General features: G+C 39.0%; 1 pseudogene; it reads right to left on the bottom strand.

Annotated features, from left to right (window-relative positions):
* Nucleotides 1-368: 368 nt before the first annotated feature.
* Nucleotides 369-7,783, bottom strand: LOC101332089 (E3 ubiquitin-protein ligase RNF4 pseudogene; annotated as a pseudogene).
* Nucleotides 7,784-21,692: the final 13,909 nt, after the last annotated feature.

The following is a 21,692-nucleotide window of genomic DNA, read 5'->3' as shown; positions in this document are numbered from 1 at the left end:
GAGAAGCAGACCAACTTGTTGATTAGCTGACCAGTATGGTGGAAGGCAGGCACACCTGTAAGCCTAGGATGAAGGGAGCCTCTCTCTGGTGTGGCAGGTCAGAGAGCACAGAACCACAGCTCTAGATTCCAGTGTGTCTAGGTGACTCCTCAGGCTGGTTTCAAAGGCCACCAGGAGTCCCAGCAGGACATGGTGCCTGATTGTATACCTACCTCCACCTTGCTGGTTGGAGAGATGGTCAGAAAGGACTGACTTCCTTTTATTCCAGTGGAGTCAGGATATTCAGAAAAACCAGGAAGATATCACCCTGCCTGCTCCATTAATTAAAATAAAGTTCCCATTACTCTAAGCAAGACTCAGTATAATAGTTGCATAAACAAGAATGAAGTTTATTCATCTCTCAAGTAAAAGCCCAAACTTGTAGGTGGCTCTGGTTTGCAAACTTGTCAGTCTCTCAGGTTCCTTCCATCTTGTTCCATCATCTCTAGGATGTTGCCCTTATTTACATGACCCAAAATGCTCACATGTGGCCAATTAAAAATTGATTGTTATGAGAAAGAAAGGAAAATTTGCTTTGAGGACAACCACCAGTCTCTGGCACACTATGACAACCAAGTCCAGTCCTGCAGCATGAAACAAAACAAATCAAAAGGTAGTCTCATTGTGTGTGGGAAATGAAAAAAAAATTTATATACTCCAGAGAACAATTTTTAAAATCAGGCGTTTTTAACTCCGTGCACTGAATGCCAACAACCCACCGTTTCTGCACAAGGACATGGAAGAATCTAGCTAGCTTGTCTGTCTGTCCTGAGCAACACAGCACACATCATATATAGATGCGGTGGTACAGATGGCAGCTGATTTTTTTCAAACAAACTGGGCAATTTCTAGTATATTTAAGGGAAGTGCAGAGGCACTGACTACAGAAGATGTGGCCACATTGTGTAGAGTAGATATGTCGTTTACTCAGTTCAATCTCTAAGTACCCATCCCTACAAATTCGACACCAGATATAACCAGGTAGTGTGCAACTTAAAGTTTCTTCTTCCAGGGCATTATGGTAGGCACTGTTGGTCACAGATACATCTCTGTCCCTCATCAACCCCTCCTTATCACTGCTCACCACACAGCTGCCAGTTTGGCCTTGGAGTGACCTTGTATTTCCCCTTGGCCTCCTCCTTTCTTCAGTAATCACAACAGAGTCATGGTGAGTTAGGTCAATCACTGCAGGTTCTAGAGAGTCACAAGTGAGGTCAATTATTTCATCACTTTCCCCAAGTTCTATCAGTTCCACTTCCAAGATCACCTCAGGAGTTGTGCCTCCTTCCCCAGATGTACCGAATTCTCGTGCTTGTCTGGAATTCACCCTAGTACCATAGCACATTCTTGTGTTCATTGTGCTTTTTGGATCCAGTATTCAGAGAAATAAGTGACCTGTGCCAAAGTTTACAGTGAATGCTGAAGTCCTCAATGTCCCACAGCTCTTGGCCAGTCAGTCTCTGACTTACATAAGAATTTATGGTCCACATTTTCTGGTATATTTGAACTCTGATTCTGGTTCCATTCCTGTCTCCATATCCACAACTGCTGTGTTCCCACAGTGGGGTGGGGTGAATCTTCTGGGAGCCACTTATGAGAAAGCTCAATCTGAATTTTTAACTGAAAAAAATGAGACAAAGATTAAGCATTAGTAGTACTTAAAATAAGATTGACAGCAGTATAAAGTATATAGATAGAGAAAAATGTGTACTCAAAAGTTTTTGATAACTCTGCATTCTCCAGAATAGGTCACAAAACAAGGCCACAAAACAAGTCTCAGTAAATTTAAGAAAACTGAAATTCATATCAAGCATCTTTTCCAGTCACAATGCTATGAGACTAGAAATCAACTACAAGGAAAAAAAAAGACCACACAAACACATGGAGGCTAAACAGTATGCTACTAAACAACCACTGGATCACTGAAGGAATCAAAGAAGAAATTAAAAATATACCTGGAGACAAATGAAAACAAAAACATGATCCAAAAATCTGTGGGACGCAGTAGAAGCAGTTCTAAGAGGGAAGTTTATAGCGATACAAGCCTAACTCAGGAAACAAGAAAAATCTCAAATAAACAACCTAACCTTACACCTATAGAAACTAGAAAAAGAAGAACAAAACTCAAAATTAGTGAAAGGAAAGAAGTCATAAAGATCAGAGTGGAAATAAATGAAATAGGGACTTAAAAAATAGAAAAAAATCAATAAAACTAAGAGCTGGTTCTTTGAAAAGATAAACAAAATTGATCAAACTCTAGCCAGACTCATCAAGAAAAAAAGAGAGAGGCCCCAAATAAATGAGAACAGAAATGAAAAAGGAGAAGTTACAACTGACACCACAGAAATACCAAGTATCATAAGAGATTACTGGGAACAATTATATGCCAATAAAGTGGACAACCTAGAAGAAATGGAAAAAATCCTAGAAATATACAATCTCCCAAGACTGAACCAGGAAGAAACAGACCACTTTACCAGTAATGAAATTGAATCAGTAACCAAAAAACTCCCAACCAAAAACAAGCCCATGACCAGATGGTTTCACAGGTGAATTCTACCATTAAGAGAAGAGTTAACACCTATCCTCCTATCCTACTCAAACTATTCCAAGAAAAATGCAGAGGAAGGAATGCTTCTGAACTCATTTTACAAGACTAGCGTCACTCTGATGCCAAAACCAAACAAATATCAGAAAAAAGAAAATTATAGGCCAACATCCCTGATGAACATAGATGCAAAAATCCTCAACAAAATATTAGCAAATCAAATTCAACAAACCTTAAAAGGATCATACATCATTATCAAGTGAGATTTATCCCAGAGATGCAAGGATGGTTTGATATCCACAAATCAATCAATGTGATACATCACATTAACAAATTGAATAATAAAAATCATATGATCATCTCAATAGATGCAAAAAAATAAGGTTTTGACAAAATTCAACATTTACTTATGATCAAAATCTTTCAGTGAGAGAGTGGCATGGACTAATATGTACTACCAAATGTAAAATAGATAGCCAGTGTGAAGCAGCCACATAGCATAGGGAGATCAGCTCGGTGCTTTGTGACCACCTAGAGGGGTGGGATAGGGAGGGTGGGAGGGAGATACAAGAGGGAGGAGATATGAGTATATATGTATATGTATAGCTGATTTACTTTGTTATAAAGCAGAAGCTAACACACCATTGTAAAGCAATTATACTCCAATAAAGATGTTTAAAAAACAAAAAACTGTCAGTGAAGTGGGTATAGAAGGAACATACCTCAACATAATAAAGGCCACATATGACAAGCCCACAACTAACATTATACTCAGTGGTGAAAAGCTGAAAGCATTTCCTCTGAGATCAGGAACAAGACAAGGATGCCTACTCTCACCACTTTTATTCAACATAGTATTGGAAGTCCTAACCATTGCAATCAGACAAGAAAAAGAAATAAAAGGAATCCAAGTTGGAAAGGAAGAAGTAAAACTGTCATTGTTTGCAGATGACTTTATACTATATGTAGAAATTCCGAAAGACACCACCAAAAAACTACTAGAACTCACCAATGAATCTGGTAATTCTAAAATTTGTATGGAAACATAATAGACCCTGAATAGGCAAAATAATCTTGAGAAAGAAGAACAAAGCTGAAGGTATCACATGCCCTGGTTTCAAACTATACTACAAAGCTACAGTCATCAAAACAGTATGGTACTGGCACAAAAACAGACACATAGATCAATGGAACAGAACAGAGTGGCCAGAAATGAACACACACTTATATGGGCAATTAACCTAGGACAAACAAGGCAAGAATATACAATGGAGAAAAGACAGCCTCTTCAGTAAATGATGTTGTGAAAACTGGATAGCTACATGCAAAAAAACAACTGGATTACTTTCTCACACTATACACAAAAATAAATTCAAAATGAATTAAAGATTTAACTGTAAGACCTGAAACAATAAAACTTCTAGAAGAAAACAAAGGCAGTAAGCTCTCTGACATCAGTCTTAGTAATATGTCTTTGGATATGTCTCTTCAGGCAAGGGAAATGAAAGCAAAAATAACCAAATGGGACTGCATCTAAGTTTTTGCACAGCAAAGGAAACTATTAACAAAATGAAAAGGCCACCTACGGAATAGGAGAAGGTATTTGTAAATGATATATCCAATAAGGGGTTAATATCCACAATATACAAAGAACTCATATAACTCAACATCAAAAAAACAAACAACCTGATTAAAAAATGGGCCAAGGGTCTAAACAGGCATTTTTCCAAGGAAGACATACAGATGGTTACAGACATATGAAAAGATGCTCAACATCACTAATCATCAGTGAAATGCAAATCAAAACCACAATGAGATATCACCTCACACCCATCAGAATGGATATTATCAAAAAGACAGCAAATAGGGCTTCCCTGGTGGTGCAGTGGTTGAGAGTCTACCTGCCGATGCAGGGGACACGGGTTTGTGCCCCGGTCCGGGAAGATCCCACATTCTGTGGAGCAGCTGGGCCCGTGAGCCATGGCCACTGAGCCTGCGCATCCGGAGCCTGTGCTCTGCAATGGGAGAGGCCACAGCAGTGAGAGGCCCATGTACCTCAAAAAAAAAAAAAAAAAAGACAGCAAATAACAAGTGTTGGCAAGGATGTGGAGAAAAGGGAACACTTGTGAACTGTTGGTGGGAATGTAAACTGGTACAGCCACTATGGAAAGCAGTATGGAGATTACTCAAAAAATTAAAAATAGAACTATCGTGTGATCCAGCATTTCCACTCCTGAGTATTTATCCAAAGAAAACAAAAACACTAATTAGAAAAGATATATGCACCCCTGTGTTCATTACAGCATTATTTACAATAGCCAAGATATGGAAGCAACCTAAATGCCCATCAATAGATGAATGGATAAAGAAGTTCTGGTATGTATGTGTATATATATTGGGTTGGCCAAAAAGTTCATTTGGGTTTTCCCATAAAATATTACAGATTATATATATATATATATATATATATATATATATATATATATATATATATATATATATATATATAATGGAATATTACTCAGCCATAAAAAAGAATGAAATCTTGCGTTTTTGACAACATGGATGGACCTAGAGGGTATTGTGCTAAGTGAAATAAATCAGAGAAAGACAAATACTGTCTGATTTCACTTATACATGGAATCTAAAAATCAGAACAAATGAACAAACATAAAAAAACAGAAACAGAGTTATAATTACAGAGAACAAACAGGTTGTTGCCAGAGGGGCAGTGGTGGGGGAGGAAAGGAATAGATGAGGGAGATTAAGAGGTACAAATGTCCAGTTGCAAAATAAATAAGCCATGGGTATAAAATGTACAGTGTGTAGAATATAGTCAATAACTATGTAATATCTTTGTATGGTGACACTATAATAATGGTGACTATTTTGAAATGTATAGAAATATTATATTGTGTGACAGGAACTAATATAGTGTTGTAGGTTAACTATACTTCAAAAACAAACTCATAGAAAAAGAGACCATATTTGTGGTTACCAGAGGCAGGGGTTTGTGGGAGGGGAATTCAATGATGGCAGTCAAAAGGTACAAATTTACAGTTATAAGATAAATAAGTATAGGGATGTAATGTACAACATGATAAATATAAGTAACAGCAGGATGTTATATATAAAAATTGTTAAGAGAGTAAATCCTAAGAGTTCTCATAACGAGGAAAAATTTTTTTCTATTTAATTTTGTATCCATATGAAATGACGGATGTTCAGTAAACTTATTGTGATAATTGTTTCGTGATGTAACACCTTAAACTTATACAGTGCTGTATGTCAATTATATCTCAATAAAACTGGAAGAAAAAATAAGTGTTGGCGAGGATGTAGAAAAATTGGGACTCTCATATACTGCTGTTGGGAAGGTAAAATGGTGTGGCACTTCTGGAAAACAGTCTGGCAGTTCCGCAAAAGGTAAACATAACTATATGGTAAACATATAGTTACTATATGACCCAGCAATTCCACTCCTAGGTATATACCCAAGAGAATTGAAAACTTCTGTTCACACTGAAAAGTTGTACATGAATGTCAATAATAGTATTATTTTTATTTTATTTTTTATTTTAAAAAAATTTATTTAATTTATTTATTATTTTTGGCTGTGTTGGGTCTTCATTGCTGCATGCGGGCTTTCTCTAGTTGAGGTGAGCAGGAGCTACTCTTTGTCGTGGTGTGCGGGCTTCTCATTGCAGTGGCTTCTCTTGTTGCGAAGCACAGGCTCTAGGCGCCAGGCTTCACTAGTTGTGGCTCACGGGCTTCAGTAGTTGTGGTGCACAGCCTCAGTTGCTCCATGGCATGTGGGATCTTCCCGGACCAGGGCTCGAACCCATGTCCCGTGCATTGGCAGGCGGATTCTTAACCACTGCACCACCAGGGAAGCCCAGTAATAGTATTATTTTTAATAGCCAAAAAGTGGAAACAACCCAAATGCTCATTAACTGATGAATGAATAAATAAAATGTGGTATAGTCCTACAATGGAATATTATTCAGCAATAAAAAAGAAATGAAGTGCCAGTACTTGCTATAATGGATGATCTTTGAAAACATCATATCAAATGACAGAAGCCAGTCACAGAAGACCACATACTGTATGATCCCACTTATATGATAAATCAAGAATAGGCAAATCCATAGGGAAAGATTAGTGGTTCCTTAGGGCTGGGGGTGGTTGGGGAGAAATGGGGAGTGATGTCTAATCAGTACAGTGTTTTTTCGGGGGGTGATGAAAATGTTCTAATATTGAGAAAATGGTTGCACAACTCCATGAATATACTGTAACCCACTGAAGTACATTATAAATAGGAAGATTTTATGGTTTGTGATTTATACCTCAATAAAGCTTTAACGAAAACAAATACCTTAAGATGCCATAGAAATATTACACAAAACAGTGTGAGATATCTAAATTTAGACAAGCCCTGGAACCTGGGAGCCCCAGAAGGAAATGGGGAGAGCCCAGAGGAGGCTTTGACGAATACAAATACCTTAATAAAGCTTTAGCAAAAACAAATACCTTAAGATGCCATAGAAATATTTCACAAAACCGTGTGAGATATCTAAATTTAGACACAAGCCCTCGAACCGGGGAGCCCCAGAAGAAAATGGAGGGAGCCCAGAGGAGGGTGCAGTGCTCAATGCTCCTCCCGATGGCGCCGACCTACTTACTGAGTCAGTTCTTATCTTAGACCCCACAAACACCTGTCTCTCATCGGATCACTTACCTTCGTGACCAGCCTGCCCCTCCTCCGGTCTGCATTCAGGGAAAGACAACCTTCGGGGTGACACCGGGCAGCCCTGCAAAACAGTGCCCACCACCCTCGACTCCACCCAGGCAGCCAGCAGCTCATCAATGACCTAGTGTTTTGTCCGGTTGCGCCCTGTGAGCTATCCAGTGAGAATAGAGCAGGAAGCCTGCGCTCCAGCGGCCTGCCACTTTCCGGCCCTTCCGCTGCTTGTCGGTCCGCTCGGGACCGAGCCTGAACCAGCCGAACCTGGCGCGTAACTACACTGGGCAGGGAAAGAGCACCAAGGAACCAGAGGCCAGGGAAGAAAAGGAGAAGTCGAGGAAGGGGGCGGCGCGGGAGCGGGTACTCATGGTGAACGCGCCCAGGCTGGCGGCAGCGCCCAGTGAAGAACAGACCAAGGTCACGGAGCAGCAGTCGCGGCGCTTATTCCCACCCACCCGATGGCAGCAATCACTGGGGTTTTCTCTCCTTTCAACCCGCTATTTTAGTTTCTCAACTGACCAATCAAAATCCGAGCCCGTGGTAGCTCGTCACAAGTCTCTGGGCAGAAAGAGCTGTTCCAGGTTAGAAAAGAAAAGGGGACTTCCCCGTCCCTAGTCTCTCTCTCCCTCTCTCTCTCTCTCTCTCTCTCTCTCTCTCTCTCCCTCCCTCCCTCCCTCCCTCCCTCCCTCCCTCGTCTCCTGTTTTCCGAGAAAGGGTAGATCAGCAACTCTCACGCTGAGAAAAGTGGTTCTCAATGGAGGCGGTACGTCTCTCTAGGAGAAGTTTTGGAAATTAACTGTGCTTCTTTTGCTTGTTCCAATGATGGGGTCCCTACGGTATTTAAGGGCTGAGGGCCAGGGACCCCAGCCTATACACACACTCTGTTTCTCTCTCTCTGCCTCTCTCTCTTTGAAAAACCTGCTTATACCAGCTCAGTACCAAGAAGTTTTCCCTTGTATCTCCTTGCTGTGGCTTTAGGTAATTTTATGTTTTCTAGTGGGCTGTGAAAATAAATAACCACTGGAGTCAGTTGCCTAGAGCTTTACATTTTACAGAGCTCTTCTTATCACCATCCGCTTCTCAGAATAACCCTTGAACAGAATCTCAGAGTAGACACTCCATATTCATTGAATGAATGATTGATCAAATAAATGAGTAAACTTTCTGATGTAGGGATGATTCTTGCATTTTATGGATATGGTGACAAAGAGTCAAGACAGTAATAATGACTTTTCCAATTTCTTTTATGGGGTTACGATACAAACTTAAACAGTAATATGACTTTTCCCATTCCTTCTGTGGAATTAGGATTTCAACTCAAATTGGGGTTCAATGGCATTCACACTTCAATGCCAGCTGCTTAGAAACTTTGAACTTTTATTGCAAGTTTGGGGATAACATGTGTTGTGGGCCCAGTAGAGGAAGTTACCAGGAAACTCACAGTAGCTAACTGATGCCCCACCCATGGTCTATGAGCCCATCCCCAGCTTTTTCATATTTTGCTGCTATCAGCTGCACCTGCACATTACCCCAGTCCTGCAAATTACCCTCAGGCACTGGAGTGAGCTGAAAGTACCTGGGAGTTCTATGTTTCACCCCACTTCACCCTCCTGGCAGCCTATAGCCAAAGCCAGGCTGATGTGGAATACCAAAGCCCAGCTCCTTTGTTTCAAGGCAGGACAAACTCTGATGTCTATTCCTTTATTCTGAACTCCCATGGGCATAGGTTGAGTGTAGGACTTCTGAAATCACACCCTCATTTCGCTTCTTCCCATTCCCTATCCTTCATCCCCCATGCCCTTATAGGTTTCTCCTGGAAGCCCTTTCTTTTTTAAAAAAAAATATATATATTTTATTTATTTTTTTATACAGCAGGTCCTTATTAGTCATCACTTTTATACACATCAGTGTATACATGTCAATCCCAATCACCCAATTCATCACACCACCACCACCACCACCCCACTGCTTTCCCCCCTTGGTGTCCATATGTTTGTTCTCTACATCTGTGTCTCAACTTCTGCCCTACAAACCGGTTCATCTGTACCATTTTTCTAGGTTCCACATATATGTGTTAATATACGATATTTGTTCTCCTCTTTCTGACTTACTTCACTCTGTATGACAGTCTCTAGATCCATCCACGTCTCTACAAATGACCCAGTTTCATTCCTTTTTATGGCTGGGTAATATTCCATTGTATATATGTACCACATCTTCTTTATCCATTCGTCTGTCAATGGGCATTTAGGTTGCTTCCATGACCTGGCTATTGTAAATAGTGCTACAATATACACTGGGGTGCATGTGTCTTTTTGAATTATCGTTTTCTCTGGGTATATGCCCAGTAGTGGGTTTGCTGGGTCATATGGTAATTCTATTTTTAGTTTTTTAAGGAAATTCCATACTGTTCTCCATAGTGGCTGTATCAATTTACGTTCATACCAACAGTGCAAGAGGGTTCCCTTTTCTCCACATCCTCTCCAGCATTTGTTGTTTGTAGATTTTCTGATGATGCCCATTCTAACTGGTGTGACGTGATACCTCATTGTAGTTTTGATTTGCATTTCTCTAATAATTAGTGACGTTGAGCAACTTTTCATGTGCTTCTTGGCCGTCTGTATGTCTTCTTTGGAGGAATGTCTATTTAGGTCTTCTGCCCATTTTTGGATTGGGTTGTTTGTTCTTTTCATACTGAGCTGCATGAGCTGTTTATATATTTTGGAGATTAATCCTTTGTCCGTTGATTTGTCTGCAAATATTTTCTCCCATTCTGAGGGTTGTCTTTTTGTCTTGTTTATGGTTTCCTGGGCTGTGCAAAAGCTTTGAAGTTTCATTAGGTCCCATTTGTTTATTTTTGTTTTTATTTCCATTTCTCTAGGAGGTGGGTCAAAAAGGATCTTGCTGTGATTTATGTCAAAGAGTGTTCTTCCTAGGTTTCCCTCTGGGAGTTTTATAGTGTCCGGTCTTACATTATGTCTCGAATACATTTTGAGTTTATTTTTGTGTATGGTGTTAGGGAATGTTCTAATTTCATTCTTTTACATGTAGCTGTCCAGTTTTCCCAGCACCATTTTTTGAAGAGACTGTCTTTTCTCCATTGTATATCCTTGCCTCCTTTGTCATAGATTAGTTGACCATAGGTGCATGGGTTTATCTCCAGGCTTTCTATCTTGTTCCATTGATCTATGTTGCTGTTTTTGTGCCAGTACCATATTGTCTTGATTACTGTAGCTTTCTAGTATAGCCTGAACTCAGTGAGTCTGATTCCTCCAGCTCCGTTTTTTTCCCTCAAGATTGCTTTGGCTATTCGGGGTCTTTGGTGTCTCCATACAAATTTTAAGATATTTTGTTCTAGCTCTGTAAAAAATGCCATTGGTAATTTGATAGGGATTGTACTGAATCTATAGATTGCTTTGGGTAGTATAGTCATTTTCACAGTATTGATTCTTCCAATCCAAAAAGATGGTATATCTCTCCATCTGTTGGTATCATCTTTACGTTCTTTCATCAGTGTCTTATAGTTTTCTGCATACAGGTCTTTTGTCTCCCTAGGTAGGTTTATTCCTAGGTATTTTACTCTTTTTGTTGCAATGGTAAATGGGAGTGTTTCCTTAATTTCTCTTTCAGATTTTTCATCATTAGTGTATAGAAATGCAAGAGACTTTTGTGCATTAATTTTGTATACTGCAACTTTACCAAATTCATTGATTAGCTCTAGTAGTTTTCTGGTGGCATCTTTAGGATTCTCTATGTATAGTATTATGTCATCTGCAAACAGTGACAGTTTTACTTCTTCTTTTCCAATTTGTATCCCTTTTATTTCTTTTTCTTCTCTGACTGCCGTGGCTGGGACTTCCAAAACTATGTTGAAAGTAGTGGTGAGAGTGGACATCCTTCTGTTGTTCCTGATCTTAGAGGAAAGGCTTTCAGTTTTTCACCATTGAGAATGAAGTTTGCTGTGGGTTTGTCGTATATGGCCTTTATTATGTTGAGGTAAGTTCCCTCTATGCCCACTTTCTTAAGAGTTTATATCATAAATGGGTGTTGAATTTTGTCAAAAGCTTTTTCTGCATCTATTGAGATGATCATATGGTTTTTATTCTTCAGTTTGTTAATATGGTGTATCACATTGATTGATTTACATATATTGAAGAATCCTTGCATCCCTGGGATAAATCCCACTTGATCATGGTGTATGATCCTTTTAATGTGTTGCTGGATTCTGTTTGCTAGTATTTGGTTGAGGATTTTTGCATCTATGTTCATCAGTGATATTGGTCTGTAATTTTCTTTTTTTGTGATATCTTTGTCTGGTTTTGGTATCAGGGTGATGGTGGCCTCACAGAATGAGTTTGGGAGTGTTCCTTCCTCTGCAATTTTTTGGAAGAGTTTGAGAAGGATGGGTGTTAGCTCTTCTCTAAATGTTTGATAGAATTCACCTGTGAAGCCATCTGGTCCTGGACTTCTGTTTGTTGGAAGATTTTTAATCACAGTTTCAATTTCATTACTTGTGTTGGTTGGTTCATATTTTCTATTCCTTCCTGGTTCAGTCTTGGAAGGTTATACCTTTCTAAGAATTTGTCTGTTTCTTCCAGGATGTCCATTTTATTGGCATAGAGTTACTTGTAGTAGTCTCTTAGGAGGCTTTGTATTTCTGCGGTGTCTGTTGTAACTTCTCCTTTTTCATTTCTAATTTTATTGATTTGAGTCATCTCCCTTTTTTTCTTGATGAGTCTAATGGTTTATCAATTTTGTTTATCTTCTCAAAGAACCACCTTTTAGTTTTATTGATCTTTGCTACTGTTTTCTTTGTTTCTGTTTCATTTATTTCTGCTCTGATCTTTATGATATCTTTCCTTCTGCTAACTTTGGGTTTTGTTTGTTCTTCTTTCTCTAGTTCCTTTAGGTGTAAGGTTAGATTGTTTACTTGAGATTTTTCTTGTTTCTTGAGGTAGGCTTGTATAGCTATAAACTTCCCTCTTAGAACTGCTTTTGCTGTATCCCATAGGTTTTGGATTGTCACGTTTTCATTGTCATTTGTCTCTAGGTATTTTTTGATTTCCTGTTTGATTTCTTCATTGATCTCTTGGTTATTTAGTAATGTATTATTTAGCCTCCATGTGTTTGTGTTTTTTACATTTTTTCCCTGAAATTGATTCTAATCTCATAGCGTTCTGGTCATAAAAGATGCTTGATATGATTTCAATTTTCTTAAATTTACTGAGGCTTGATTTGTGACCCAAGATGTGATCTATCCTGGAGAATGTTCTGTGCGCACTTGAGAAGAAAGTGTAATCTGCTGTTTTTGGATGGACTGTCCTATAAATATCAATTAAATCTATCTGGTCTATTGTGTCGTTTAAAGCTTTTGTTTCCTTATTTATTTTCATTTTGGATGATCTGTCCATTGGCGTAAGCGAGGTGTTAAAGTCCCCCACTGTTATTGTGTTACTGTCGATTTCCTCTTTTATAGCTGTTAGCAGTTGCCTTTTGTATTGAGGTGCTCCTATGTTGGGTGTATATATATGTATATATATATATATATATATATATATATATATATATATATATATATATATATATATATACATCTTTATTGGAGTATAATTGCTTTACAATGGTGTGTTAGTTTCTGCTTTATAACAAAGTGAATCAGTTATACATATACATGTGTTCCCATATCTCTTCCCTCTTGCATGTCCCTCCCTCCCACCCTCCCTATCCCACCCCTCTAGGTGGTCACAAAGCACAAAGCTGATCTCCCTGTGCTATGCAGCTGCTTCCCACTAGCTATCTATTTTACATTTGGTAGTGTATGTATGTCCATGCCACTCTCTCACTTTGTCACAGCTTACCCTTCCCCCTCCCCATATCCTTAAGTCCATTCTCTAGTAGGTCTGTGTCTTTATTCCTGTCTTACCCCAGGATATTCATGGCATTTTTTTTTCTTAAATTCCATATATATGGGTTAGCATACTGTATTTGTCTTTCTCTTTCTGACTTACTTCACTCTGTATGACAGACTCTAGGTCCATCCACCTCATTACAAATAGCTCAATTTCATTTCTTTTTATGGCTGAGTAATATTCCATTATATACGTGTGCCACATCTTCTTTATCCATTCATCCGATGATGGACACTTAGGTTGTTTCCACCTCCTGGCTATTGTAAATAGAGCTGCAATGAACATTTTGGTGCATGACTCTTTTTGAATTATGGTTTTCTCAGGGTATATGCCCAGTAGTGGGATTTCTGGGTCATATGGTAGTTCTATGTGCAGTTTTTTAAGGAACCTCCATACTGTTCTCCATAGTGGCTGAACCAATTCACATTCCCACCAGCAGTGCAAGAGTGTTCCCTTTTCTCCACACCCTCTCCAGCATTTATTGTTTCTAGATTTTTTGATGATGGCTATTCTGACTGGTGTGAGATGATATCTCATTGTAGTTTTGATTTGCATTTCTCTAATGATTAATGATGTTGAACATTCTTTCATGTGTTTGTTGGCAGTCTGTATATCTTCTTTGGAGAAATGTCTATTTAGGTCTTCTGCCCATTTTTGGGTTGGGTTGTTTGTTTTTTTGTTATTGAGCTGCATGAGCTGCTTGTAAATTTTGGAGATTAATCCTTTGTCAGTTGCTTCATTTGCAAATATTTTCTCCCATTCTGAGGGTTGTCTTTTCGTCTTGTTTATGGTTTCCTGTGCTGTGCAAAAGCTTTTAAGTTTCATTAGGTCCGATTTGTTTATTTTTGTTTTTATTTCCATTTCTCTAGGAGGTGGGTCAAAAAGGATCTTGCTGTGATTTATGTCATAGAGTGTTCTGCCTATGTTTTCCTCTAAGAGTTTGATAGTTTCTGGCCTTACATTTAGGTCTTTAATCCATTTTGAGCTTATTTTTGTGTATGGTGTTAGGGAATGTTCTAATCTCTTACTTTTACATGTACCTGTCCAGTTTTCCCAGCACCACTTATTGAAGAGGCTGTCCTTTCTCCACTGTACATTCCTGCCTCCTTTATCAAAGATAAGGTGACCGTATGTGCGAGGGTTTATCTCTGGGCTTTCTATCCTGTTCCATTGATCTATATTTCTGTTTTTGTGCCAGTACCATACTGTCTTGATTACTGTAGCTTTGTAGTATAGTCTGAAGTCAGGGAGCCTGATTCCTCCAGCTCCGTTTTTCGTTCTCAAGATTGCTTTGGCTATTTGGGGTCTTTTGTGTTTCCATACAAATTGTGAATTTTTTTGTTCTAAGTCTGTGAAAAATGCCAGTGGTAGTTTGATAGGGATTGCATTGAATCTGTAGATTGCTTTGGTAGTAGATTCATTTTCACAATGTTGATTCTTCCAATCCAAGAACATGGTATGTCTCTCCATCTGATTGTATCATCTTTAATTTCTTTCATCAGTGTCTTATAATTTTCTGCATACAGGTCTTTTGTCTCCTTAGGTAGGTTTATTCCTAGATATTTTATTCTTTTTGTTGCAGTGGTAAATGGGAGTGTTTTCTTGATTTCACTTTCAGATTTTTCATCATTAGTGTATAGGAATGCCAGAGATTTCTGTGCATTAATTTTGTATCCTGCTACTTTACCAAATTCATTGATTAGCTCTAGTAGTTTTCTGGTAGCATCTTTAGGATTTTTTATGTATAGTGTCATGTCATCTGCAAATAGTGACGGCTTTACTTCTTCTTTTCCATTTTGGATTCCTTTTACTTCCTTTTCTTCTCTGATTGCTGTGGCTAAAACTTCTTAAACTATGTTGAATAAGAGTGGTGAGAGCAGGCAACTTTGTCTTGCTCCTGATCTTAGTGGAAATGCTTTCAGTCTTTTACCATTGAGGACGATGTTGGCTGTGGGTTTGTCATATATGGCCTTTATTATGTTGAGGAACATTCCCTCTATGCCTACTTTCTGGAGGGTTTTTATCATAAATCGGTGTTGAATTTTGTCGAAAGCTTTTTCTGCATCTATTGAGATTATCATATGGTTTTTATCCTTCAGTTTGTTAATATGGTGTATCACATTGATTGTTTTGTGTATATTGAAGAATCCTTGCATTCCTGGAGTAAACCCCACTTGATCATGGTGTATGATCCTTTTAATGTGCTGTTGGATTCTGTTTGCTAGTATTTTGTTGAGGATTTTTGCATCTATGTTCATCAGTGATATTGACCTATAGTTTTCTTTCTTTGTGACATCCTTGTCTCGTTTTGGTATCAGGGTGATTGTTTCCTCGTAGAATGAGTTTGAGAGTGTTCCTCCCTCTGCTATATTTTGCAAGAGTTTGAGAAGGATAGGTGTTAGCTCTTCTCTAAATGTTTGAAAGAATTCGCCTGTGAAGCCATTTGGTCCTGGGCTTTTGTTTGTTGGAAGATTTTTTTTTTTTTTTTTTTTTGTGGTATGCGGATCTCTCACTGCTGTGGCCTCTTCCATTGTGGAGCACAGGCTCTGGACGCGCAGGCTCAGAGGCCATGGCTCATGGGCCCAGCCACTCCGCGGCATGTGGGATCTTCCCGGACCAGGGCATTAACCTGTTTACCCTGCATCAGCAGGCGGACTCTCAACCACTGTGCCACCAGTGGAGCCCTGTTGGAAGATCTTTAATCACAGTTTCAATTTCAGTGCTTGTGATTTGTCTATTCATATTTTCTATTTCTTCCTGATTCAGTCTTGGCAGGTTGTGCATTTCTAAGAATTTGTCCATTTCTTCCAGGTTGTCCATTTTATTAGCATAGAGTTGATTTTAGTAATCTCTCATGATCTTTTGTATTTCTGCGGTGTCGGTTGTTACTTCTCCTTTTTCATTTCTCATTCTATTGATTTGAGTCCTCTCCCTTTTTTTCTTGATGAGTTTGGCTAATGGTTTATCAATTTTGTTTATCTTCTCAAACAACCAGCTTTTAGTTTTATTGATCTTTGCTATTGATTCCTTCATTTCTTTTTCATTTATTTCTGATCTGATCTTTATGATTTCTTTCCTTCTGCTAACTTTGGGTATTTTTTGTTCTTCTTTCTCTAATTGCTTTAGGTGCAAGGTTAGGTTGTTTATTCGAGATGTTTCCTGTTTCTTAAGGTAGAATTGTATTGCTATAAACTTCCCTCTTAGAACTGCTTTTGCTGCATCCCATAGCTTTTGGGCTGTCGTGTCTCCATTGTCATTTGTTTCTAGGTATTTTTTGATTTCCTCTTTGATTTCTTCAGTGATCACTTCGTTATTAATTAATGTATTGTTTAGCCTCCATGTGTTTGTATTTTTTACAGATCTTTTTCTGTAATTGATATCTAGTCTCCTAGTGTTGTGGTCGGAAAAGATACCTGATACAATTTCAATTTTCTTAGATTTACCAAGGCTTGATTTGTGGCCCAAGGTATGATCTATCCTGGAGAATGTTCCATGAGCACTTGCGAAAAATGTGTATTCTGTTGTTTTTGGATGGAATGTCATATAAATATCAATTAAGCCCATCTTGTTTAATGTATCATTTAAAGCTTGTGTTTCCTTATTTGTTTTCATTTTGGATGATCTGTCCGTTGGTGAAAGTGGGGTGTTAAAGTCCCCTACTATGAATGTGTTACTGTCAATTTCCCCTTTTATGGCTGTTAGTATTTGCCTTATGTATTGAGGTGCTCCTATGTTGGGTGCATAAATATTTACAATTGTTATATCTTCTTCTTGGATCGATCCCTTGATCATTATGTAGTGTCCTTCTTCGTCTCTTCTAATAGTCTTTATTTTAAAGTCTATTTTGTCTGATATGAGAATTGCTACTCCAGCTTTCTTTTGGTTTCCATTTGCATGGAATATCTTTTTCCATCCCCTCACTTTCAGTCTGTATGTGTCTGTAGGTCTGAAGTGGGTCTCTTGTAGACAGCATATATATGGGTCTTGTTTTTGTATCCATTCAGCCAGTCTGTGTCTTTTGGTTGGAGCGTTTAATCCATTTACGTTTAAGGTAATTTTTGATATGTATGTTCCTATGACCATTTTCTTAATTGTTTTAGGTTGGTTTTTGTAGGTCCTTTTCTTCTTTTGTGTTTCCCACTTAGAGAAGTTCCTTTAGCATTTGTTGTAGAGTTGGTTTGGTGGTGCTGAAGTCTCTTAGCTTTTGCTTGTCTGTAAAGCTTTTGATTTCTCCATCGAATCTAAATGAGATCCTTGCCGGGTAGAGCAATCTTGCTTGTAGCTTCTTCCCTTTCATCACTTTAAGTATATCATGCCACTCCCTTCTGGCTTGTAGAGTTTCTGCTGAGAAATCAGCTGTTAACTTTATTGGAGTTCCCTTGTATGTTATTTGTCATTTTTCCCTTGTTGCTTTCAATAATTTTTCTTTGTCTTTAATTTTTGCCAGTTTGATTACTATGTGTCTCGGCATGTTTCTCCTTGGGTTTATCCTGTATGGGACTCTCTGCGTGGAAGCCCTTTCTAAATACTAAATCACTTACATCCACTGGCTCAGGGCCTGCTTCTCCAAGAACTCAACCTAAGACATTTACTGACTCTTCAGATGATGAAAATGGTATGCAAAGTTGTAGATCGCTTAGCATACCAAAAAACTCACTTCAGGGCTTCCCTGGTGGCGCAGTGGTTGAGAGTCCGCCTGCCGATGCAGGGGACGCGGGTTCGTGCCCCGGTCCGGGAGGATCCCACATGCCGCGGAGAGGCTGGGCCCGTGAGCCATGGCCGCTGGGCCTGCGCGTCCGGAGCCTGTGCTCCACAACGGGAGAGGCCACAGCAGTGAGAGGCCCGCGTACCGCAAAAAAAAAAAACAAAAAAAAAACCCACTTCAAATAACAGTATGGCATTGTGTGGCATCAAGAGTCCTCTCTGTTTTTTCTAAGTGAAAACAGTAAAAAGAGGAAGTGGGCCATGGGGGAGGGGAAGGCTGCACATCACTGCGGTCTTTAGTTGGGCCTGTGTACTATAGAGATATAAATATCTCCTTAGTTTTGTAGACTTTTTAATCATCTATGTTGTGGAGGACTGAAGAAGATGAATAACTGTATCTAATTAATGAGAGAAGTTGTGTTGAATTTAGTGCATAATAAGTACTTGATACATGATCAAACTGTGATTTTTAATTGTATTTACTAGTTGTTTTTTTTTCTGTTAGCCCTTCTTATGCTCTCTAAAGTATCAGAATAGTGGGGTGTTTTCTTTTGCGGTATGCAGGCCTCTCACTGTTGTGGCCTCTCCCATTGCGGAGCGCAGGCTCCGGACGCGCAGGCTCAGCGGCCATGGCTCACGGGCCCAGCCACTCCGCAGCATATGGGATCTTCCTGGACCGGGGCACGAACCCGTGTCCCCTGCATCAGCAGGCAGATGCTCAACCACTGCACCACCAGGGAAGCCCCAGAATAGTTTTTAATGCATAAAGTTTCCAATTAAGGTACTCACAGATACTTTATTTCTTAATATAACTGGGACCCAAATTTTAGTCTTCAATTTTTTTTTGTAAAAGCCTAGAATTCAAGGAAAGATGAGGCTAATTTTTGGCCCTAAAATCTTTTGGCTACATCGCAGACAAAATACTCATTTTTATTAAAGAAAGGCTTTGAGTTTTACCTCAAGAGTTTACAACATAAGAAATATAAGTAAAAAGCAACAAGCCCAAATATATTGGGAGAGTAGTTGTTGACAAAAACTAGAAAAGAACGTTTGCCAGTTCTCTGTATTGTTTCCTTTTATGCCATGTTTTCATTTGGGACAGTGAAAAAAAAGTGAGATATAAAAATTATTATTTCAAACAATTTTTAAATAAACATAATAATAATGACCATTTTTTAAATGATAGAACAAAAATTAAAATCTCCTGAAAAGCTAACCACACCAAAATGAACACTGATAAGTGATCATATCTGGGTGGTGGGATTAACAAGTTTTTTTTCTGCCTATACAAACTTGCTATTTTTAAAAATAATGAGCACACACTCAAATAATAAAAGATGTAAAAATTCAGATCATATAGAAGTATGTAGAATTATATTTTAAAAGTCTGCCTCCATCTTTTCCTGAAATCTTAGCCCCTACCCCCAGGTAAACATTGTTAAGAGGTAGTTGGATACATTTTTGGACCTTTTCTTGTTGGTGTATGTGCTTAGAGAGGTTGAGAAAAAAAGTTAAAGTTTAATGTAGTTTGTTTTAAATCTATATAAAAATGGGGTCAGAGGTAGCACCTCAGCTTGGAGTGCCTGAGATGGCAAACGCTGATGCTCTGAAATGGGGGATGAGCAGGATGACCACCACAGTTGCCAAGATCTGAGCACCATTCTTGAGGAATACACAAACCACTAAGTTACAGTCACAGTCTCATCTCTTGATGTTTCCTTGTAGGTCTTTGGATTAGCAGAGCAGTTCCAGGTTAAAATTGATGAATTCGAATTCACATTTCTGAATTTCTTTAGACTCTCTCTTCCAGGTGTGTTTTTTCTCCCTTTAACTTGGTGAATTGCCTTAAGCCATGGGTCCCACCCTAAAGCTTTTTCTCACTATTGCTTGCTTTGGTCAGTTAAGGTAGGGGGTCCCCTCAGGCTGTCCCTGCAGTTCTAGAACCTGCATCCAATCATATGCTGTCTTTCTCTAGTTTCTTGGACCTTTCTAAATTCTTCTAAATGGGGAATTATAAGGAAATGCAAGGAGAACTATTTACCAAAGGTTAAATTTTAAAAATAGCCATAACATGAAATGGAGAGTGATGGGTACACATTGAGAGAATCCAGTGGAGTCCAAAAGGTGGTAATCCTGTTATAAGAGATTACAGGAGTTTATGATATTTTTTTCTTTATTTTCACTATTTGATGAGGGAGACAATTTTAGAACAATTATAAAATCAATTTCCTAAAAGAAAAATGTTATATATCAATTAGCCAAATAATTCTTCAAATAATCAATTTGCCCCAAACTGAGAGACAGCTTCTTTGGGCCCTTTTATCAGCACAGCCTGGGGTGAGACCAGCCCCCTGCCTGGGAGAATGGTGGAGTATTGTGGGTTCCACCCTCCTTCCATCTGGCCAGGCCATGGTAGGTGGTGGTTGGCTCAGCTGCCACATCCCAGTGTTTAGAAGAGCAAGACACAGGCTCTATTGTTGGCCATGGTGAGCAGGATGGAAACACCACTGCTCAGGGTCTGACCCTGCCATTTCCCCTCTACTCCTCCACTCTCATCCCACCCCAAAATCCCTCCTCCTTCCCCCCGATATATATGGTTTCAGAAAAACACCAACTGACACCAAGGAAAATGGATTTTAGCAAATTGATTTTCCAACACACTAGTCAGCTTTCTCTTCTTTATTTACCCCTCATCCATGCCTTGAGTAACAACTATTCAGGGCATTGCCTACCAGACCTGCTATGGTGTGTGATACAAATATAAAATGCATGTGCTTGTATATAATGGCTTCCAATATAGATTTTCTAGAAACTGCTTTTTGTTTCAGCAATATAGCATGGTTCTTCTTCCATGTCAGTATATAAGATCTAATTCTTTATTACTGAAATTGAGACTTTTTAATCTGCATTGCACAGTTATATTTAATAAGCTTAATTAAGGTCCAATAGTTCTCCTCTTTGATCAACCTCTTCTTCTGAAATGGGGGACTAAGCCATGCTCCAAAGGGGCATTACATTGAACCATTAGCCAGCAAAGCAGCTTTTCACAAAATTGTTCTGTTGAGTGACATGGAACAAAAAGTCCTTTATGATTTAACCCAATAGGTCTCAACCTTGGCTGCACATAAGAACTATTCAAAACCTTAAACAAACAATACTGTGAAAACTTATGTCCACAGAAATCTGCACGTGCCATTTATAGCAGCTTTATCCATAATTGACAAAATTTGGAATAAACCAAGATGTACTTCAGTAGGTGAATGGATAAATAGACTGTGGTACATCCAGACAATGGAATATTATTCAAAGCTAAAAGATGAGTTATAAAGTCATGAAAAGACATGGAGGAACTTTAAATGCATATAACTACGTGAAAGAAGTCAATATGAAGGACTTCCCTGGAGGTGCAGTGGTTAGGAATCCACCTGCCAATGCAAGGGACACAGGTTTGAGCCCTGGTCTGGGAAGATCCCACAAACCGTGGAGCAACTAAGCCCATGTGCCACAACTACTGAAGCCCGTGTGCCTAGAGCCCGCCCGTGCTCCACAAGAGAAGCCATCGCAATGAGAAGCCCACACACCTCAATGAAGAGTAGCGCCCCCCCCCCCCCCGCCACAGCTAGAGAAAGCCTGCGCACAGCAACGAAGACCCAATGCAGCCAATAAATAAATATTTTAAAAATAAAAATTTTTTTAAATTAAAAAAGTCAGTATGATAAAGCTACATACTGTATGATTCTGGATAAGG

This window comes from Tursiops truncatus, chromosome 2 (assembly GCF_011762595.2).
Source record: "Tursiops truncatus isolate mTurTru1 chromosome 2, mTurTru1.mat.Y, whole genome shotgun sequence".
In the NCBI taxonomy this organism is placed as follows: domain Eukaryota; kingdom Metazoa; phylum Chordata; class Mammalia; order Artiodactyla; family Delphinidae; genus Tursiops; species Tursiops truncatus.
This window is presented reverse-complemented; position numbering and strand designations above follow the sequence as displayed.